The sequence below is a fragment of the Epinephelus moara genome, chromosome 8 (genome assembly GCF_006386435.1).
Source record: "Epinephelus moara isolate mb chromosome 8, YSFRI_EMoa_1.0, whole genome shotgun sequence".
Classification (NCBI taxonomy): Eukaryota; Metazoa; Chordata; class Actinopteri; order Perciformes; family Serranidae; genus Epinephelus; species Epinephelus moara.
Genome location: NC_065513.1, coordinates 21,951,454 through 21,971,722, shown reverse-complemented (window position 1 = coordinate 21,971,722; position 20,269 = coordinate 21,951,454). Strand labels below are relative to the sequence as shown.

General features: G+C 42.7%; 1 long non-coding RNA gene across 1 annotated transcript in view; it reads left to right on the top strand.

Moving 5' to 3' along the window:
• The window catches only part of LOC126393797 (uncharacterized), a 69,550-nt gene that overhangs the window by 10,105 nt on the left and 39,176 nt on the right, over window positions 1–20,269 (top strand). The window contains exon 3 of the long non-coding RNA XR_007570304.1: window positions 9,888–10,385. This is a non-coding gene — a long non-coding RNA (uncharacterized LOC126393797). The remainder of the gene's footprint in view (window positions 1–9,887; window positions 10,386–20,269) is intronic.

Sequence of the window (20,269 nt, the reverse complement as noted above, 5' to 3'; positions counted from 1 at the left end):
AAAGCCTATGGTTTTTCTATTGGATTTTGGATTATTGTTTATTTATTTATTTATTTATTTGTTTATTTGAATGGGACAGTGCACATTGATGAACATGTTAAAACATGTAAAGATGCCGGATTGTAGCTTGACGCTAATTTCCATCCGTAGTCCCATTAACATAAAAACAAATTAAGACAGTACAACATTTCACAGTAAGAAAAAAGGAGCAGTAGCAATAAAGCAAGCACTAACAGTGAAAAACACATTGAAAAACACAAACCATAATATACAGACAGACAGATAAATTGCAATACAGATTGACTGTGGGTGGAGAGCTAGCCCACAGGTAGGGAGACCATAAGAGTTTTAGTTTCGTGCCAAAAGTAAGCTCTGTGGCAAACACTCATTTATGATACTTAAATGTTTTGTTCAACAAGATAATTTCCATAAATAAACACTGCTTTCATGATCATAGACGGCTATAAACAAACTACACTGCGGTTGCCTGACCTAACGTTGCCGCCATAACAAGGCACCTACAGTAATATTGAAGCACATATGAAGGCTAGGCGGCATCAGGTTTCAGAAACAAGTTCAACAATGAGGAGCAACTTCATGTAAAATGTTGCTTCAGAGGCTTTTATACCCTGACCAGAATACAGTTATCTGTAAAAAAAAACAAAAAACAAAAAAACAATCAATGTATCCATCCATCCATCCATCCATCCATCTTTTATCCACTTTGCTGCGTCTGGGTCGCGGGGGCAACAGGCTGAGCAAAGTACCCCAGATGTCCCTTACCCCAGCATTACTTTGCAGCTCCTCCTGGGGGATCCCAAGGCATTCCTAGGCCAGATGACATATACAATCAGTCCAGCATATTCTGGGTCTACCCCGAGTCCTCCTACTAGCTGGAGATGCCCAGAACACCCCTAATGGCAGGCGACCAGGAGGCATCCTGATCAGATGCCTGAACCACCTCAACTGGCCCCTTTTGACATGAAGAAGCTGCGGCTCTACTCCGAGCCCCCTCTGGATGTCTGAGCTCCTCACCCTATCTCTAAGGCTGAGCCAGCCACCCTCTGGAGGAAACTCAATTTGGCTGCTTGTATCCACAATCTCATTCTTTCAGTCATCACCCAGAGCTCATGAGGGTTGGGACATAGACGGACCAGTAAATCGAAACCTTTGCCTTCTGGCTCAGCTCCCTCTTCACCACGACAGTCAAACACAGTGCCCACATCACTGCAGATGCCATGCTAAACTGCCTATTCATCTCAGGCTCCATTTTACCCTCACACATAAACAAGACCCTGAGATACCTGAACTCCTTTGCTTGGGGCTGTAGCTCTGTCCCAGCCCAGAGGGGGCAATCCACTGTTTTCAAGCAGGGAAACATGGCCTCAGATTTGGAGGTGCTGACTCTCATCCTGACTGCTTCGCACATCGCTGCAAACTGCCCCAGTGCGTGCTGGAGGGCACCATGTGCTGAAGCCAACAGAACCACATCATCTGTAAAAAGCAGAAATGTAATTCTGAGGTTCCTTAACCAGACCCCTTCCTCCCCTCGGCTCTGCCTTGAGATTCTGGCCATAAATGTCACAAACAGAATCTGTGACAAGGGACAACCCTGGCAGAAGCCAACACGCACTGAGAACGTGTTTGACTTCACGTCGAGTATGTGGACACAACTCTCACTTTGGTCATACCTTATTGGATGGCTTGTATCAACAACCTTTTACCCTGTAATCCAGCAATACCCCCCAGAAGACCCCCTGAAGAACGCAGTTGTACGCTTTCTCTAAGTCCACAAAAAACATGTAGACTGGATGGGCAAACCCCAATGACCCCTTCAGCAGCCCTGTAAGGGTGAAGAGCTGGTCCTCCTGAATCTGGAGTTTGACAGTCAGTTGGGGCCTCCTTTCCAGCACCCTGGAGTAAACTTTCCCAGAGAGGCTGAACAGTGTGATACCCCGATCATTGCCGCACACCCTCTGATCCCCTTTTTTTGAAAATGGAAACCACTACCCTGGTATGCCAATCCGCAGGCACTGTACCCAACCTCCACACGACACTGAAAAGGCGTGTTAGTCAAGATAGCTTAACAATGTTCATAGCCTTCAGCATCTCAGGGTGAATCTCATCCACACCTGGCGCCTTGCTGCCAGGGAGCTTTTTGACTACCTCAGCAACTTCCGCCAGCAATATGGACAAGAGTTCAGACTGAGTGGGACTGAGAGACCTGCCCTCCCCACGGAGGACGTAATGGCTGGGTTCAGGAGTTCAACAAAGTCCTCCTTTCACCGCTCAATGATACCCCCAGTCCTTCTCCATATCCTCCCTGAACTTTTTGCTTCACTGACCACCACAGCTGCAGCCTTTCTGGCTGACCAGTACCTGACTGCTCCTTCAGGAGACCCCTGGGCCTAATTCAGCTTGATGGCCTTTTTCACCACTAGGGTCCACCAGCAGGTTGTTAGGTTGTTGCCACGACAGACACCGACAACCTTCTGACCACAACTCTCAGCCACTACCTCCAGAATTTAGGCTTTGAACATGGACCACTCGCATTCCATTTTCCCAGCCTCCTCTGGGAAGCACAAAAAAATCTTCTGGAGGTGGGAGTTGAAGACACCACTTATTACATTGTTGTGGAAAAACTTCTTATCCCCTGCCAGGGACCCAGCTTCTTAGCTGCATGTGATGAACTGTTTAAATCCCACCTAATGTTCAGTCTGTCCTTTGAAGACTCCCTTGCCCGCAGATGTACACCTTTGTGCAGACAGTAACAGAACAGTGACCTTTGAACAACAGTTGAGACCCATGGTGTCATGAGCTGCAGGCAGAACGTCTCAACTAGAGGTAAGGGATGTATGTTAAGGAAGTTTTAGTATTTCATTAGTCAGACCTTGCATAAAAACAGCCAGTAGGTGATATCTAAATTAAGAACTTGTTGTTTCTATCTCAGCTCGAGGTTTAAGCTTATTTAGGCACACACTTGTCAGTTTTTAGTTTTCTCTGGTTTCAGTTTTTCTCCTGCCAGACTTTATATATGAGCAGCAGTTTTGAGCAGGAGCGAAACAGGCTGAAAGTGCTTGTTTTTCCACTGAGATGCTCATTTTGTTATTCTAAGCATCTAATAACATGGAAAGGATCATTACGGAGAGAGACAGTTTGTTAAAAAATAAGATCTGTTTTGTTTTAGCAGAAACAGCCCTGAAATCTCTTTCACCAAACTCACCAGACTTCATTTACATGAACAATAATTTTATCATTGTATAACATATTTCACTTAATAAAACTCACAAACAAGTTGGTTTGGCTTACCACTGTTTCAACAATCACAAACTCTGGTTAGGTTGAAATAAACCCTCAATTCAGCCAGTTAGATGTGAAGGTATGCTGGCTTTATACATGATCAAATTACTGTTTATTTAAATGTATCCTGATGAAGTTGGCAATTGCGATTTCAGGGCTGTTGCTGGTTACAGAAAAAGGATCTTACTCTTTAACAAAAAAATCTTTCTCTGTTGGGCTGTAGGCAAGCCACATTTTTTGCGCCCTCACATTAATTGTTTTCAATGTAGACACTCGGCAGGTGCACTCAAGCGCCAGAGAAACGCCGTCACAGTGTGCACGCTTTCCCAAGTGCCTATTTTTCAGGGCGCGATGGTCCTGCGATAACCTGAGCTCAATTTTGGAATGCAGCAGGGTGAACTGCATGTCATGTGATGAGGAACAACCAATCACAGCCAGCAGATATTTTCCTTCTTCTGTAAATATCAGTCCATGGTAAATCTGAAGGAGAGGTTAATTATTTTAGTGCAGGGCTACTCAGAGCTTTACATCTGTCCCACAGACAATATTTTTGGCCTAATACACACTTACAATATAACACCTTGAAGAACATTAGCTCTGCACTCAGGATTTCTGGTAAGTAGGCTATGATACGGTACTGGTTAGAGTTGCATAGCAACCCGGATGCAACCTGCCTCCACGCCCTTGAAAGTTGGCTCACAGAAGAGCCCAGTGCCCAACCTCGTGTTTTCCAGGCAGATAAAGATGTAGCACATGTACGTCCCCTTTGTGTCCTGTCTATAATGTTGTAAGACACCTATTATAATAATCTGAGCCTGACAGTGGCAAAAACAAACCCTTTTAGTGCCTCTGCCGGCTGCAGCGGTCTCTTCAATAGTGGACCACTTTCAGTTATTGTTGTTACCATTAATCACTTAAACACAAAAACATGGGAAAACAGGGTCCAGGTTAACCCTCACACATACGCTATCTTATCATTGGGAGACATTACCATTAAAATACTTAACATGGACCAATAAAACCATTTAGTCTGAGTTAAGTGGATAGTAGTGAGAGGTTGGCAATATTGCTAAAGTCAGCATCCATAAAGACATTTACTCAGCTAACTGGGTAAAGCTGAATGAGATTGAGGGAATTCAGTGAAGGTGATATACCAGTGTCCTCTGACATAACTGAGATACCTAAGGTAGACATTGTTATTATCTTTGTTGTCGATAAGCTTTTGATTGACCATTTTGAACATAAAAATTGTCATGCCTATATGGTAAAGTATTAGACAGAGAGCGATCAAAGCCAACACTGCAGATTTACAAACTTTTGATTTACAAAGTTCATATGATTCAGATGGTGGCCAGTCTAAAATGTTTTAAAATCATGTCTACATCCTTCATTGTGATTTTCTTTGATTTTATAAATGTATCTCCAGGACAGACTTGAAAAACTGAATCCTTTCAGTCCTTAGTATGAAAATACCGGCCTTACACCAAACGACTTTTTGAGGGATCTGACCCAGCAACCAGCACTTATTTTTGTGAGAAACCATAATTTTTTAAATGGTCTGCTCCTTCTGAATAGCACAGCTTATAAATGGAGGCTGGTTGCGAGTTCAGGTGAAACTAAAGCTGATAAAAAGTAGATGTCAGATTGAAAAGAATAATGTCGACATATGATGCAATTTACATTGTGATTCTAGAGTTATGTGTTTTTGTGGACATGTAAGGAGTTGTCAATGTTTCATGTTTCTTAGTGCTTGTTTGGCATATTATTTTCCTCAATCTAGCTGTAGTCTAGCAAATAGTGACCCTGCAAGAGTCTTAGTCTCTGCAAAATCTTATAGTCGGTGACTAAAAACTCACATTGTCTTTAGATGTGAGAGGATGTCAGACTTAAGTCTTTTAGTCGTTTAAAGGTCCTCTAGTGTATGAACGGCACAAGTTGTTTTGTTAAATATTTGGTCGTCAGAATTAGTTCTTTAAGTCAGCTTCAATAAGTTTGCAGGAGAAAATCAGGCATGTGAAGTAATTTTTAGAATGTAGTTTAACTTCTTGGTGGTAAATAGTAAAAAGTAAAGTATTCAGTTCATGTTACCATTTTGGTTGTAAAGGGGGAATCAAGGGGTTAACACCTTAAGTGCTGTTGACCGTCACTACACTTAAAACTTGCAGTGACACTGAATGCTGAAAACTTAATTTAACAGTTCATAAACACTGGGCCAGTGTGAGCTTTAACTCCATTGGAATTGAAAGTATTTTTCTGTATACACTTAAGCAGTCACATGACTGTCTGTGTCTCTATTCAGAGGGTCTGGATTTGTTAGTGAGGTTACATACAGTATGCTCCCATGTGTTGAATAGGCTGCCTCTTCCTTCTCCTTTCACTGTGGTTAGTTTGCATGTGGGTCTGCGACGGTGTGTATGTGTGGCTCTGTCGTGTCCCGTTCACTGTTTTTTGAGGAGCACTGGAGCGGCTAATATGCTGGCGGGTGCTGGCCGTCACACTGAAGAGAAACTCGGGCAGTAGCTGTGTGTTTCTGTCTCCCCCCAGGTCCACACAACCTGTCCCTTTGTGTCCCAGGCAGGACCACCCCAGGGACAGTCAATATACAATGGGTGCACTCTGAAACACAAAACTAGGCTTATGTGTTTTTTTTAAGTACATTTCAGTGGTTTAGTATATTTAGGGAAAAATTTGTATGAAGATTATTTTATACATTGGTGCATGTTAAAGGGACAGTTTACCCCCAAATTGAAAATACATATTTTTCCTCTGTGTGCTTTTTATTTATCTAGATTTCTTTGATGTGAGTTGCTGAGTGGTCGAGATATTGGCCATTGAGATGTCTGCCTTCTCCACATTATAATGGAACAAGATGGTACTCAGCTTGTGGTGCTCAAAGCACCATAAAAATACATTTGAAAAACTCAACAGCAATATCTCTTTCGAGAAATCATGACCTGGTTACTCAAGATAATCCAATTTCCATTTTTCCTGAACAGCAGCAGTTTTTATGCCAACACAGATAAGAAGTCTTTGAAGTACTCAGAATTAATAGAAATTTAACATCTAAATATCATGTTGGACAAACTTCATCTGCCAGCAAAGATGATGTGATTCCATTAAAAGATCCTGAAGCCTATTTTACCAAAGCCACTTCTGAGCACTGTTGATATTCTGATCTCTAATGGAAGCAATGTCACGTTTTTCAAATGATATGTACCCACAAATTGCTAGTCAAAGTCCCACAGGGTTCTAGCATGTGGTTGCATGTATGGCATTTGTTTTGATTAGTGAAACCTGTCAAAAATGAACAGGAGAGGAAGTGGTTTCATGTGTATGGCTGCGAGGGTATGGATGTTTTCTTACCCTGGTTGTGATGTTTATTACATCTTCAGTAGTATCTGCTGCCTTACCTTTGACACAGTGTTAAGAGTCCATTTGCTGGCTTGAGCAGCTCGATCTTCGTCTTTGCTTTCTGTGGTGCGGCAGCTTTCAGTGTTGATATGCTGTTACTTATGACGTACAACCAATCAAAGTATTGTGAGCAGGACACTGAGCAAGGCAAAAGAGGGGCTGCATCAGAGCCAAAGAAGGGCATTTTTCAGTGAATTATCGGGCCCAGTTTGGGCCCAGTGGTAATTACGGTAGTTTCACATAAGTGCAGTATTGCAGTTGTCGTCACAGCCCTATTCAGTGGGTGAAACTGACCCCGGAACAGCCACTAAATCATCTTTTCAAATGCGATTTCCAAGGTCAAATTATATCAAATTGAATAAACTGGGATGTTGGTTGAATGGTGGGTTGAACTCCTAGTTAGATGTAATTGGTTGTAGCTGTTGTCAGGTTATAGACATTTGTTGAAAGTTCCAAAAGTGTAAATTTATTATCGAGGCATACTTTATATTGCTACCGTCACTCTCCCAAAGCCAAACTTAAGTTTTTAGATTAATTTACTAGTCAGTGGTTTCCATAAAATTTCAGTATGGCACATTAATTTCAAGTTAAAGCATTAATACATCACAGTAATGCAGCTGCAGTCATTGAGTACTTGAAAAACATGTGTTACATCTCCCAGTGACAGTGTACCGGCTCCGAACCGTGGTTGGGAACACACTGTCTTATTAACATTAATTTTAGCTTGGCTCATTATTAGCTGGTAACTAGCTTCTAGCGCTCCGAACCACCCTGCAGAAGGAAGGATGGCGAGGTGTTCGGATGCCGTAAAAGTAATACCGTTCACAACAATGGCTTTATTGCAGTCTTCACCACAATACAATAAACACGGCCTTCTCATGCGGTTAAGATGTAGCCCTGAGCTTATCTAGACACTTAATTCTACTGCTATCATCACTCTTTGCCGCCTGCCATCTTCACTGTGACACCCCGAGAGAGCTGCTTCCCTCCATATACACGATGAGGTGCACATCACACCCTCACAGGTTACCCACAAATCCACCGCCCTTTAAGGGGTAAAAGGGTGAGCCGGTAACACATTTCTTTGTTTCTGCATCCATGAAAAGGTTTGAAGGTAGGCAGCCAAAAAGCACAGAGTCAAACAGGGATTGAATCTGGTGGTTTGAATTTATTAAACCATTGCTTCTAACTATTAGGCTATCGTGTTTCTTGTTAGTATGTGATGGGTGTGGAACGCTCTCTTCTCTCAGATGATCCAGCTACTATAAGAGGTCCTACAGGCTGTGTTAAGATCCACCGTAAAACTTCCCCTCCATTAGCAGAGCAAGAGCATATAGCATAACAAGACCTATTTAGTTGGCTAAGCAAAAACTTCCTTATTACCCATGCAGTCAGTCCCGCTGGTGATTCATTTAGGCACATTCCCCAGGAGTTCAATATGGTGATGGATCTCTTGCCACAGAACTGTCAGCCCGTCAGTATTTGTGTTTGTTTGTGTCATTGCTAGGCCACATGAGCGAGTGATTTGTGTAGTAGCATTGCAGACAGAAGGCAATATCACCAGTCCTATTCATTAGTATGCTGCAGTATAGAGAGAGAGCTGCTATCAGATCAGGGGAAGCCTTGGCAGGAGAGCAGAGGGAAAACAGAGAGGGAGAGAAAGACATAAGTACACAGATATGGACAGGAAGCAGCAGCAGATAATGAGTGAAATGTACCAGGAATGGCCCAGAAAAGATGGCTAACAGTCTTTGCTTTGTTAACATAATTTTGGCTTTTAATAATACAAACAACCATGACTAACCCTAATTTCATTTTCTGAAGAGCACTATTCTTTCAAATCGGGCTCAAAATCATGAGTCATTCAACTGATGACTGTCAGAAAAGACCTGATAGTTACTGCAATAATAGGACAAGGATTGGCAGATTGGGACAATAGGACGGAGAGTGATAACATCCTGCTTGTTTTTGAATAACTCACGGAGGAGAGGAAAAAATAAGCCATAAATTAAGATGTGGCTGCATCGCAATCTATTAACAGCCATTCACCAACTGCCCCCCCTTTTTCTGTGTGAGTGTGCGTATATATGTACTGAAACACGTGTGGTGGCATGCGTGCTGATTGTGTGTGTGTTTGTGTGTCTACTGTATCAATGTGAACTGTACGTGTGATGTATAGTGAGCTGGGAAAAGAGAGATGTTAAAGGATATTTTTTGCCTGCGTCAGCAGCATTGCAGGGAGGAGGGGAGAGGGGGGGAAGGAGGGAGGAAGGGAGGGAGGGGAGGTAGGGGGAATGAGAGAGGCAGAGCAATACCAGTAAACAGGTGCTGGCTCCATCAGCACCTCTCTCCCTATGCACCTCTTTCTCACTGCGCACATATCCACACATACATTGTACATGAGCACAAGACACAGAATCCACTCACACTATAATATATTTATTCACACCACCCTTTCTTGTATTGAATGAAACACTATAACAAGGGATCAGGGGAAGAGGAGAAAAGGAATGGAGAAAAAGAAGTCAATGAAGCAAAGCTTTTGATGTTACTGAATCACACTTTACAATAGATGGCCAGGGAGAGATATGGAATAGCCTTTTATTGCTCACAGCCTCACTCTAATAAACACAAGCACACTGCACCAACATCCTTGCACGGGTACCAATCCTGTCTGCTGCAGCGCCTGAACAGTAGAGAGGGAGAAGGGAGCAGAAAGAGAGGGGGAGAGTAAACGAGTAAGAGGCAGCTTTTTTTTTTTCTCATGCATGTTTTAGATTTTTTTTTTTTTTTTTTTTATTTCCACTGGTAACCGTGTGTGTGAGTGATTGCGTGATTGGCTGTGGCGATGCCGGGTTCCCTGTGCAGCCTAGCGAGCCTCCACAGATGGACACACAGCAGGACTATGAGATACTGAGAAATTAAATACAGGAAAAGGAAACAAAATCAATGCAATGAGAGGAAGGAGAGCTGACTTTGACTCAAAGCTGCTCGGGCTATTCCTCAACTGACTGTCAGTTCATCCCTCTTTAATCTTTGTTGGGGGTGGGGGGGGTCGAAGCAGTTTCACAGAACGTCAAAGCAGTGAAGGGAAGAGAGATATAGAGAAGGAAAACAAGTCAAAAAGAAGGAAAACCTGTTTGTTCACTATTAATCTTTTTTTTTCTCCCGCACAGAGAACGAGGGAGAGGAGAGAGGAAGGCAACAGAAAAATTGAAGGAGGGAAGTGTACATAAGCGATTGAGAGAGGGAGAGTGCGAGCATTGGAGAGTGAGAGAGGGAGAGAGAGCAGCGCTGCAGTAGCATCCCACAGCAGACGGCTGAGGACTGCCGATGTGTGTGTGACTGCACTGCTGAAGAGGAGGAGGAGGAGGAGGCAGAGGGTGAGCACGCTCGCAGACTCTGCAGGGCCATAGAGGAGCACAGAGCAGCAGTGGCAGCGCTAGTGTTGGCCGGCACCAGGTAGAAGTCCCAGCGCTGTCGCCCCGCAGACCACCGCCGTAGGATCTGGACACGCCAACGCCACCGAGACCCCCACCACCCACACCATGGCACAAGCTGCCAAACATCTCCGCAAGAACAAGGATTTAGAAGCCCAGCTAGAGGCGGAACGCAAAGAGAAGGAGGAGGAGAGGGTCAAAAAGAGGAGTCGCTCACGGGATAAAAAGCGCAAGGTACTGGGACTATTCACAGGTGGGGTAGTCAGGGGTGGAGTGATGGGGGTAGGGTGGGGAGGGAGGGGTGGCTGGAGAGGGGGGCAGGAAGGTTGAGACGCCCCCCCCCACCTTCTTTCTCTGTCATGCCAAGCTCTGGTCAGGGGTGCCGGGGCACACATGGAAACTCAGTCATGAGTGTGTTTCTACTGTGTGTACACACAGTCTCCCTGGCACACATGTATGTCCTGTGCATACAGACATGGGGAAACGGTACAACACACTGCATGCTCTCCTACTCCTCTCGACTGCTTTATATCTGCTTTATTGACTGTCCTGTCTTAAGCCGTCTGATAAGGCAGTGTAGTACTCTACCTCTCACTGTGTCTGTCCCTCTTCACATCTCTGTCTCCTCTCTTTCTTTGTTGTCACACTGCGGTATGGTGTTAGTGAGCAAAATTACACTACAGCACTAATTATCCACGAAAACTGTGAGCTTGCCAATTTCCACAAACAGTCCATTCTCTTCTCCTCTCAGCTTTTCCTCTATGTGGCATTTTAATGACCGCAGAGCAATACCTGCAGACTTGCATCTGACTGAGAAGTCCCAAGCAGAGCTGGAGCGACTGGCAGAGCTCATTGTAAACAATAAATCTCCTCTCCGCCAGTCGCCGACTGCAGGGACGTATCACCAAGCTGCCGAGTCTACTTTATTCCTCTGGCCTCTCGTCGGATTTCACTCATTAATGAAAATGAGTCATCCACAGATTGTGCTGTTGTGTATTGGTGGCAAATTGGTCCTCAGCAAAGCGAGTATGAGTCCAGCCGCCCTGTGAGCCTGCACCGTGCCAGGCTGGCTGTAAACCAATCTGATGCTGATGCAGTAGAGACAGTGTTATGGACAGAAACACAGTACAGCTTCCACTTTCACAGAGAGGGGAGGTAGGGCTGAGAGGCTGGTGTAGGGGATTAGATTTTTCTTTTTGTTGTGCATGAAAGAAGAGAGGAAAAGGTGGTATGACTCAGATACACCTGGGGTAGATGTCTCTCAGGAGGGGTTTGCTCCTCAGCTCTTTTCGTAGAAGAGTCAGACACAGTCATTTCATCACAGACACACACACATATCACCACTCTGTCGGCGATGACTGACATGAGCCAGTGAATTACTGTAATGTTCCTCCATATCTTCACCTCTAACCTCTTTAAGAGACACATCTTATCAAGCTTTTGCTAAATGGACCAGGAGTGTGAAAGTCGGTGCAGAGATGCTTGTGTGCGTGTGTTTCATGCATGTGTTGTATGTGCATGCTGGGCAAGATGAGATTTAAGAAGGGGAAGCCTGCAGCTCTTACAGTATGGATGACACAGGGATAAGATATCTGGCGAGGGTACTAATGCATCCCAACTTTGACTGAAAGTGTATGGTTTCAGAGGATCCCATATCACTTACGTAACCATGCAGCTTAAGTCTTTCAAATAAGCTTCCTGACTCCCCTCCAGCTCCCCCTCCCAACCTCTCTTCCTTTTTTAACACCGGCTTACAGCCATTCCTGGTTTCTGGAGCAGATGTTAATACTGGGGGAATTCTCTCTCTTTCTCTGTCTTTCTCTCCAGTGCCTTCTTTGTTTCCTCTTTGATGCCCGCAGCAACGTAGTCAATTTCTACAGTCTGTAATTCAAAAGTTTCCTTATATTGCGTGGTGGTTAACAAAACCGCCGTCGCACTTAGTTTTTTTTCTCTGCCACTGGAAGCCTGTTTTTTTTTTTTTCTTTTTCTTTTCAGTAGTTGTGCCATCAGCTGTGAATCGACCTGCACCTCGGGAGTGTCCCTATCCTCGCGGTGCAGGCAAGGTCAACACTTCTCTCTGTGACAGAGCCACATTGTTTTTTATTTAACCACACAATACATTTTGCTCACCTTTTTTTTTTCTGTATCATTTTGTTGGCAGCAAATCAGGATCTTTGTTATGTAAGCCTCAGTTTCCTTCTTCACTGAAGGCCTTTCAATCGTTTATCCTGCACTATAGATGTGTTTTAAGTTATTAGCTTCCTTTATTGATCTTTACATGTCTTGTACATTGAATTGTTTCAATTTATTGTGATTGATGTATTATTGCTCCGGTATTTTTAGTCACAATAGCAGAGCGCAGGGCTGGGAATAGATGACAGTCAGCAGGTTAGTGTAGACCAGTGATACTCAATTTGTGGCCAGTGGGCCAAATCTGGTCCGTGATAGGGTGCTGGGTGGGCTTCCATGCTTTACTTTGAATCTAAATAAGGTGCCAGAGTCCATAAAAAAACAATAAAAAAGAGCTTTTTTCTATAAAGAAAAACATGCTAGGTGAGGATTCCCTTGGACCGCCTGACAGAGGTCCTGACTACGCCCCGCATGTCCTCAAATCCTAGTAACACTCCTGCTTATACCTGACCTGTGCAGGGCTGCTGCGACAGGATTTGCTTCTTGTCAAAGATGAGTGTGGACAGCAAATGTCAAAAGGTTGAAAAGAGGAAATTCATTTACTACATATACTGATAAATTTAATTGTTTGCATATTAACTGACCCTTGGGCCTCTATCATTTTGCAAAAGCGTCCCCTTCGGCAAAGCAAGTTGAGTATCCCTGCTTTACACTGTCACTGTGCTCTGGCTTTTTTGGTCCAGTTGGTCTTATGGCCTCTAGGAGCTGCTACCTCGGCCTTTAGGGTGAAAAGCCTTATTTATTTTCTAGTATTTTATTTATTTTATCTTTTAAAGACATTGTTTGATTTGCTTGTCCTCTTTATTGTTTTAATCCCTTTATTGCTGCCCTTGTTGCTAATGTATGCTTGGTGTTTTACATGATTATTTCCATCCCTGTGGGGGCATGTCCAGAGTCATAAAGCCAACAATTCGTCATCAAAGGGTGAAAGTGCTGTTTTAATTGGCTTCATGGTGTAGTGATATTATACAGCACAGGTCAGTTGCTGAGCAGTGGCTAATGCTGTCCTCAAATTACTTTATTGATGAGTTTGCTCCACTTGAAAAATGAGCATTGTCAGGATGTGAACAAAGCCCTATTGTCCTAGTCAGCACCTATTTTCACCTCATTCTGTATGTGGGTTTGTGTCTACATCTACAGCTGCTTCAGTGTGCAGTGGTTTACCTGGCCATGAAGGAAGGAGTAGTGCTTTGCTGTGTGTGTATTGTTTGTTTCATATCAGCGTGACGGATAAAAAATGTATCTGGTGCAATTTTCATTTGAGGCTGTTTACTTATTTAAAGATTCAGGATTATTTCAAGGTCATGGGAAATGTGCACCTGGCATTTCTTTCTGAACAGGCTGTTTTGAAGATTGAAAATATATCAACACTCCAGGGCCGCATAATTTTGTTCATTCTGTTTGAGTGTTATTTTGGCTTTTGTGTTATTTAAATATTGGCTGCTTAATTTTAGGAGTTTATGGTTTATCGCTGTTTTTAATACAAATGTGGAGAGACAAGAAGAACCATGAACACAAACAAAACAAGAATCAAGGTCTTTCTCTTCATGGTATTTATGCAAGTTACAAAATAGTGCGAGGTCAAATTGAACATCTAATTGCAATTTCTTAAGAAAACAATAAACTAAATTTGTCTTGCGAGCTGGTAGTAAAAGCCAGACAATTATTTCAGTCGGGCTCTTAATGACCATTTAGAGATCTGCTTCCTCCTGTTTCCAATTGTTTTAGTGCTACAGTACGTGATCAGTGCTCGGTGTGCCCCCAGGGTGGTAAACAAATCCAATAGTGTCATGGAGAATATATCAGAGCAGTATTTCTGTGAGCAGCAATATGGATTTATCTCTGAGGTCATTCACCTTTTGCTTATTTGAGTGGGTCATGAATGAGTTTTACGTTTCAGTGAGTTTTAATGTGGCAACAATGTCATGAATGCACATATAAATCTCATGCACCTATTGTAATTGTAATGGTTATTTTTGTGATAGGGCTGCAACATAAATGTAGATACCGGATCCGATGATGGCACCTGTTCATTCAAATGGAGTTGCTCGCCTGGCACATAGGCCAAAAACATGTTTCTTGCTTCTGGTTTTACTTATGTGGTTTGCAGTCCACTGAATATGCGCAGTAGTTTTTCTCCTGCTGGCCCCGCCCATGAGTTCCCACTTTGCTCATAGACTTTACATTGTAATGACATCACAAATCATAATAGAAAGAGTCATAATTAACTTTGTTTGCAGTCTGACTTGTCCTGTCAACAGTTTTACACATGTCTTTTTAGAATGGCAGCCTATGGGGAAAGTGCTTTTTGGAAGGCAATGTATTTTGTGTGCTGCAATACCGTGAGTGGCCACTGGGAAAAACTGGCTGCATGGCTGAGCAGCGTTACCAGCAGCCTGGGCTGCAACCAATGATTATTTTCATTATCAATTATTTTCTGCCATTTTATTTTAGTTTATTTAGAAAAACAAATTTGAGAAGAACATTTGAGAAGCTGAGAACCAGTGACTTATTGGCAAAAAAGAAAGGCTTCCATAAATAATCAATTTATCAAAACTGGTGCACATTAATTATTTGTTACTGTTTCAACTCTAGTGGCAATTTTAAACAAACTATGTAAATGTCTCTAAAGGCAGCGGGGATGGGCATTTTAAGTAACTTCCATATTTGAGTGCACATATTAAATAGTATAGAGTACTCGAGTACTTGGAAATTGGAAATTGTCCAACAAAAAACAAGTGCAATTTGAAATCCATTTGTTGAACAGCCAGGCTTCAATTAGCCTATTAAACCATAAATTCAAAGTTATCATAAAGAAATTGATCAAAGTTTCTGATGCTGCTGTTGCATAGGTTAAAGGCAGAACTTAAGAACAGTCTTGGGAGTCCGGAGCCACTCTCTAACCCTAACCCTAACGTCAGTTTAATGTCTGCCCAGTTAGTACAAGGTAAAACAGTAGCACCGGCTAACATCCAACACTGAACTGTTAAATATTCCAAAAATCTCACAACGGCACAAAACAGCCTAACTCTGTCCCATTAATAACTGTTTAGGAAACATTAGCTGTGTGATGCTAACAGTTAGCCCTGTCACTGTGTGTGTGTGTGTGTGTGTGTGTGTGTGTGAGTGAACGGACCCTGACCAACTGTTTCCCGGTGCGGAGCTCACACTCCAGCAGTAGTTCCATGATAATTGGAGTATATTCCTTTTGAGCGAAGAAATACACTGCACACGCTAAAAACAAATTTAAAAGTCATGTTCACATGTGGGAGGTTGGGCAGCGATTGAGTAACACTTTGAGAGTATACTGACAAGTACTCGAACACTCATGCCCATCCCTCAAAGCTTTTTCTGCCAGCAAATGTAACACCGTGGCATGCTGGGACAAAAGCTGCTTCTTCCAAAACAAAACTTAAAATTATTTGTTATAATCTGGCAATTATTTTCTTTTTTTTAATGATTATTCCATTAATCTATAAAAAACAGTGAAAATGGCCCATTAGAATTTCAGAGAGGCAAGATGATGTTACATTTTGCTTTGTCCAAAACCCAAAGATATTCAGTTTACTTCAGTTCACTGTAATGTAAGACAAGTCCAAGCAGCACATTCTCACATTTAACAAGCTAGAGCCATCAAATGTGAAAAACAGTTAATGAGAACATCTGCTGATTTGACTAATTGGTATAGGACTATAAAACTGTACTGTAATGTCAGTGTTGCAAGATCATATGTGAAGCCTGTATCTGATGTAGCTAAAAGGTCACCGTGTGTTCACATCCAGTTTCTGTGTAGTCGAGCTTGTCTGTTACTTGCAAGGCAGTGAAGTGCAGAGAAAGAGTCGTAGCAGCTAAGGACTGACCACTTAGTGGTGCTGGTACTCAGACTCATCAATACAATAAGTCTGGTCAGGATGCACTGTGGCTCCTTTTGTTGCTGTATATTGTCTGGCACTCAGAGGTGTTGGCTGCAGCTGCATATCGCAGCCCATCAGGCATCCATAAGGTATGGTTTTTCTAAACAGCAGCCGTGGTGCAGGATTGTGCAGCTAACATGGCTGCCGGGGAACATTTCAACGCTGAAAGTACTATCTAAGTGCCATCTCCATCTTCATATAAAGCAGAGGTGGCAGCAGAGGATCAGCATTCCAGCCTCGTCTCTGTCTGCCCTCCAAAATCTCTCACCCTCCCTGTCTGAACAGGAAGCTGAGCCTTCACTGAGGTTAATGTGTCGATGTCTGAGACAGATTGCCACCTTACTGCTGTAGATGTTGATGCCATGTTAAAGTGTATGTATGGCTTTGTGTTTTTTGAGTGTGTGTCCAGGTTTGGTGCAGTGGATTAGGGGTGCTGCAGCAGTGACTAAGCCCATCACAGGCAAATCTAGCACCTGTCTGCCGATCATCCCTGCCTGCCTGCTTACCTGTTCGCTCTTTGGCTACTGTGATCAAAGCGATGAATTTTAAATGGCCCATTCCTCAGGTCAAACCATTGGGAGATAGTAATCAATTTAATCATTGGCTGCTACAACGTGTAAATAGTTTATATGTGGATCGTTGTCTTTCATCTGAAACTTGGCTTCAGTCGATATCCATTTCAGGCTCAAGACAAATAAACACTGGCCTCCTGTTTTACCTCAAAGAGATATTGGCTGGTCCAATAAGGACTGTAACTAACGATTATTTTATTATCAGTCAAACAGATTATTTTTCTGATATACTGAACATGCCATTAAGACCTTACAGGAATTTGTAATTTTGGAGAATAAACCTATTCCTTTTCTTGCCAACTGATGAGAAGATCAATGCTACTCAAGCTGCTGGACTATTTCATGGCCTGGGCAATAACTTCCTGGAGTCTCTGGTGGTTGCCATGGTGAGTACCAGACTTCAGGAAGTCACTGCTCTTGGCAAAACTGTAACTTGTTATTTTTACACTTTGTTTTCTGTACAGATTAAAGGTGTACTATGAAGGATTTACCAAAAACACAATGTAAAGACAGAAGTTTGTGTGGTGTATTTATCTGCAGAGACTCTGCCCTCTGCCTGTATTTTCTCATTTTCTTCTTATGTTGCAATGCTCAGGACGTTCCCAAACACAGCACGCAGGTGAGGTCATGACTTATAGGTGCCAGACTGTAAGCAGCACGCATAGCTAAGGATAACATTGACACAAATATAGTGAACAAGAGTGAGTCTGGGGTTGGCTCTAACTTTCACTATCCTTTTTAATGTTACAAACCATAACCAACAATTTACATAGTAGGGGTGTGCCATATCATCTTGTTCATGATAATACCAGTATCATTTTTAATATCGTGACAAATGAAGTCAACTTGTTGACATATTGACATCATACTGTTACCCACGTCAACAATTATGGATGAAACCAAAATTATTACCGACTCCGCGGTGGTTCCAAAAAGGGGCAGCTTCAGTAGTGTGGAATAAACTGGTGTCCTGAATGTTTTATGAACAGCCCCGGACTTCTCAGACTCTTACTGCTCAGAGGGAACTCATTCAGCAGCTCCGCTGTGATGTAGTCATAAACATTTTGTATGGTAAACCTATGTAATGCTCGTGGCTCGACAAAAAAACTACATATTTGTGAATGTGCGATAGTTATCATAGCATAACAGCCTGTCACAGGTTACAGTGTGATGATTGGAGGAGAAATAGCAGAGCATAAAGGTCCAGGTGGGAAAAAAAAACAACTCTATCATTTAGGATTTTGCTAAAAGAAGGAAATCGCCTGTTGATTTATTTATATATAGATCCCAGGGTACATTTTTTGTATTTGTGAGCTGTTTAAATGTGTGATTTGTGGTAGATATTATTTTAACTATTAATATTGTATACAGAATCTAAATCTCACTCTGAGTTACTGTTGTTGTTCACAAACTAAAGAAATAAGAGATTATTTTATTTAGTTTTTACTGAATATTTGAAGGTAAACTGTTAGGTTGACATGTAAAACTGTATTACTTATTATATCATCAGAGAATATGGTTATTGCAAAAATACCCTGAAATATCGTGATATTATTTTAGGGCGATATCACCCACCCCTTCCACATAGTATACATTTAAACACACAAGATATAACAGTTTAATCAGTAAACTTCTGAGGTGCTGGTAGGCATATTTTGTTACCTTTGAAATATGCCGGGCTAGTTGTTTCACCCTGTTTCCTGTCTTGTGAAAATGGACCTTTCAGTGATGTACTGTAGGAGACCTCTTGTGTCCAACGCAAATGCACATTCATAGATTATGTGTTTTTGAATTGGGGGAACAATACGGAAGACACATACCACAGAAATTGCGGATCGTTTTTTTAATATTATACCCACATATCGCCTACTGGTCCACGAGACCACTCTATGCCAGCTTGCCGGTCCCCAAAACCAAAATGGTGGCTAACCCCTGCTTTAAACTTTGTGATAATTGTATTTAATTGGATATTTTCCCGTTCGATTCGTCGTTGGGGTTTTCTGGAGGAATATGTTGTGGCTCTAAAACTGCATTTTCTTCCAGATAGATCTTGGGTTTTAGATTTCTTTTAGTGGTAAGATTATGTTTAGTCTTTCTAAGGACACTAATGTGATGGTGTGTGGCTGCAGCCCAGGTGACCCTGTGGAACCCCTCAGACAGATGACTCAGCAGGCCTGGCCAAGGCACTCACTCATGTTGATGGAGCCTGGGAATGAGTTTCAGTGAGTCCAGCTCCTGGCTCTACAGTAAGTGCTGCTGGGGCAGGTTGGCCGGGAGCTGCAGCCTACTCTCCTTTAATTAAAGCAGGACTGGAAGGCGCATGTGAGGCAATTCACCAACCCCCGCCTCTCTCCTCCCTTGTCCTCCCTTTACCAGGGCGATGGCGGGTCTTTATTTATGAGCTAGCGAAGACTGAGTGATTCCAAAGCAGATAGCCCACCACATCGAATCAGGTTTATTTGATTAGAGAGACGAGACGACTCCCCTGCTCAAAAGTTACTCTCAGATCATTGTTAAAATAGAAAAAAAAGAAAAAGAGCAAAATAACATCAAGCATCCAGCAGGCACTCCCTCTCTGCAGGGGTTTGGCTTCCCCAAAACTCCAAAGCCTGGGGGTATTTTTAAATTGTTGATCCGTGATAAAGATTTCTCATCATGTTTTCGGTTTCATCCTCACTGCAGTGATTCATCCTTTCGATATAGACTGAAGCCACGAGCATCAGCATCCACTAATTTTGTGTTATCTCCGTAATCAAAGAAAGCCTGTGAGACACAAGCATTTATTGGTGTTTTTCGGCTGATGATTGTAAATGAAGCTGAACTGACACGTAGGACTGCAGTGCTTTCAGTAAAGCGTATAGTCTTCTCACAACAGGCTTGTGTAAACCTCCAAAAAATATTAACAGTAGCAGAATTCATCTGCGTTCGCCCTCCCACTGCACGGTTTAATCTATTCATTTGTGAGACAGCACGTGAAATGATGTGTCATATTTTGAGGGGCTTCCTTAGATTTCCCTCCTATTGCCTCCCTCCCTGCTTCATCTTCCTCCTATCTCTCTCCTTGGCCGATTGCGCTAATCTCTCCTCCCAATTGTTATTCTAATAGTGCAGCTGTTACGTAACTCCCTGAAACAAGAATTGAGAGATCAGGGTTATTGAAATGGATCCTCATCATGCCCAAATAAAAGAGAAGAGAGAGAGAAAGAATGAAGCGAGGTCTTCTTAAACGAATTTTATAGGTCATTGCTGGACAGCTTGTTGTGAAAAAAGGAAAGCTTTTGGTGTCTGTTACCCAACCTGAGCTCTTTCCCTTTAAGCTCCTTCTGGCCGATGAGAGAGGAAAGGACAGGAGGTGGTATGGGAGCTTAGTGCGGTTTGATGTCCAGGTACTCTGAGTCCTGCCTTGATATCCTCAAACTCTGCAGCATCTCATGGACTGATA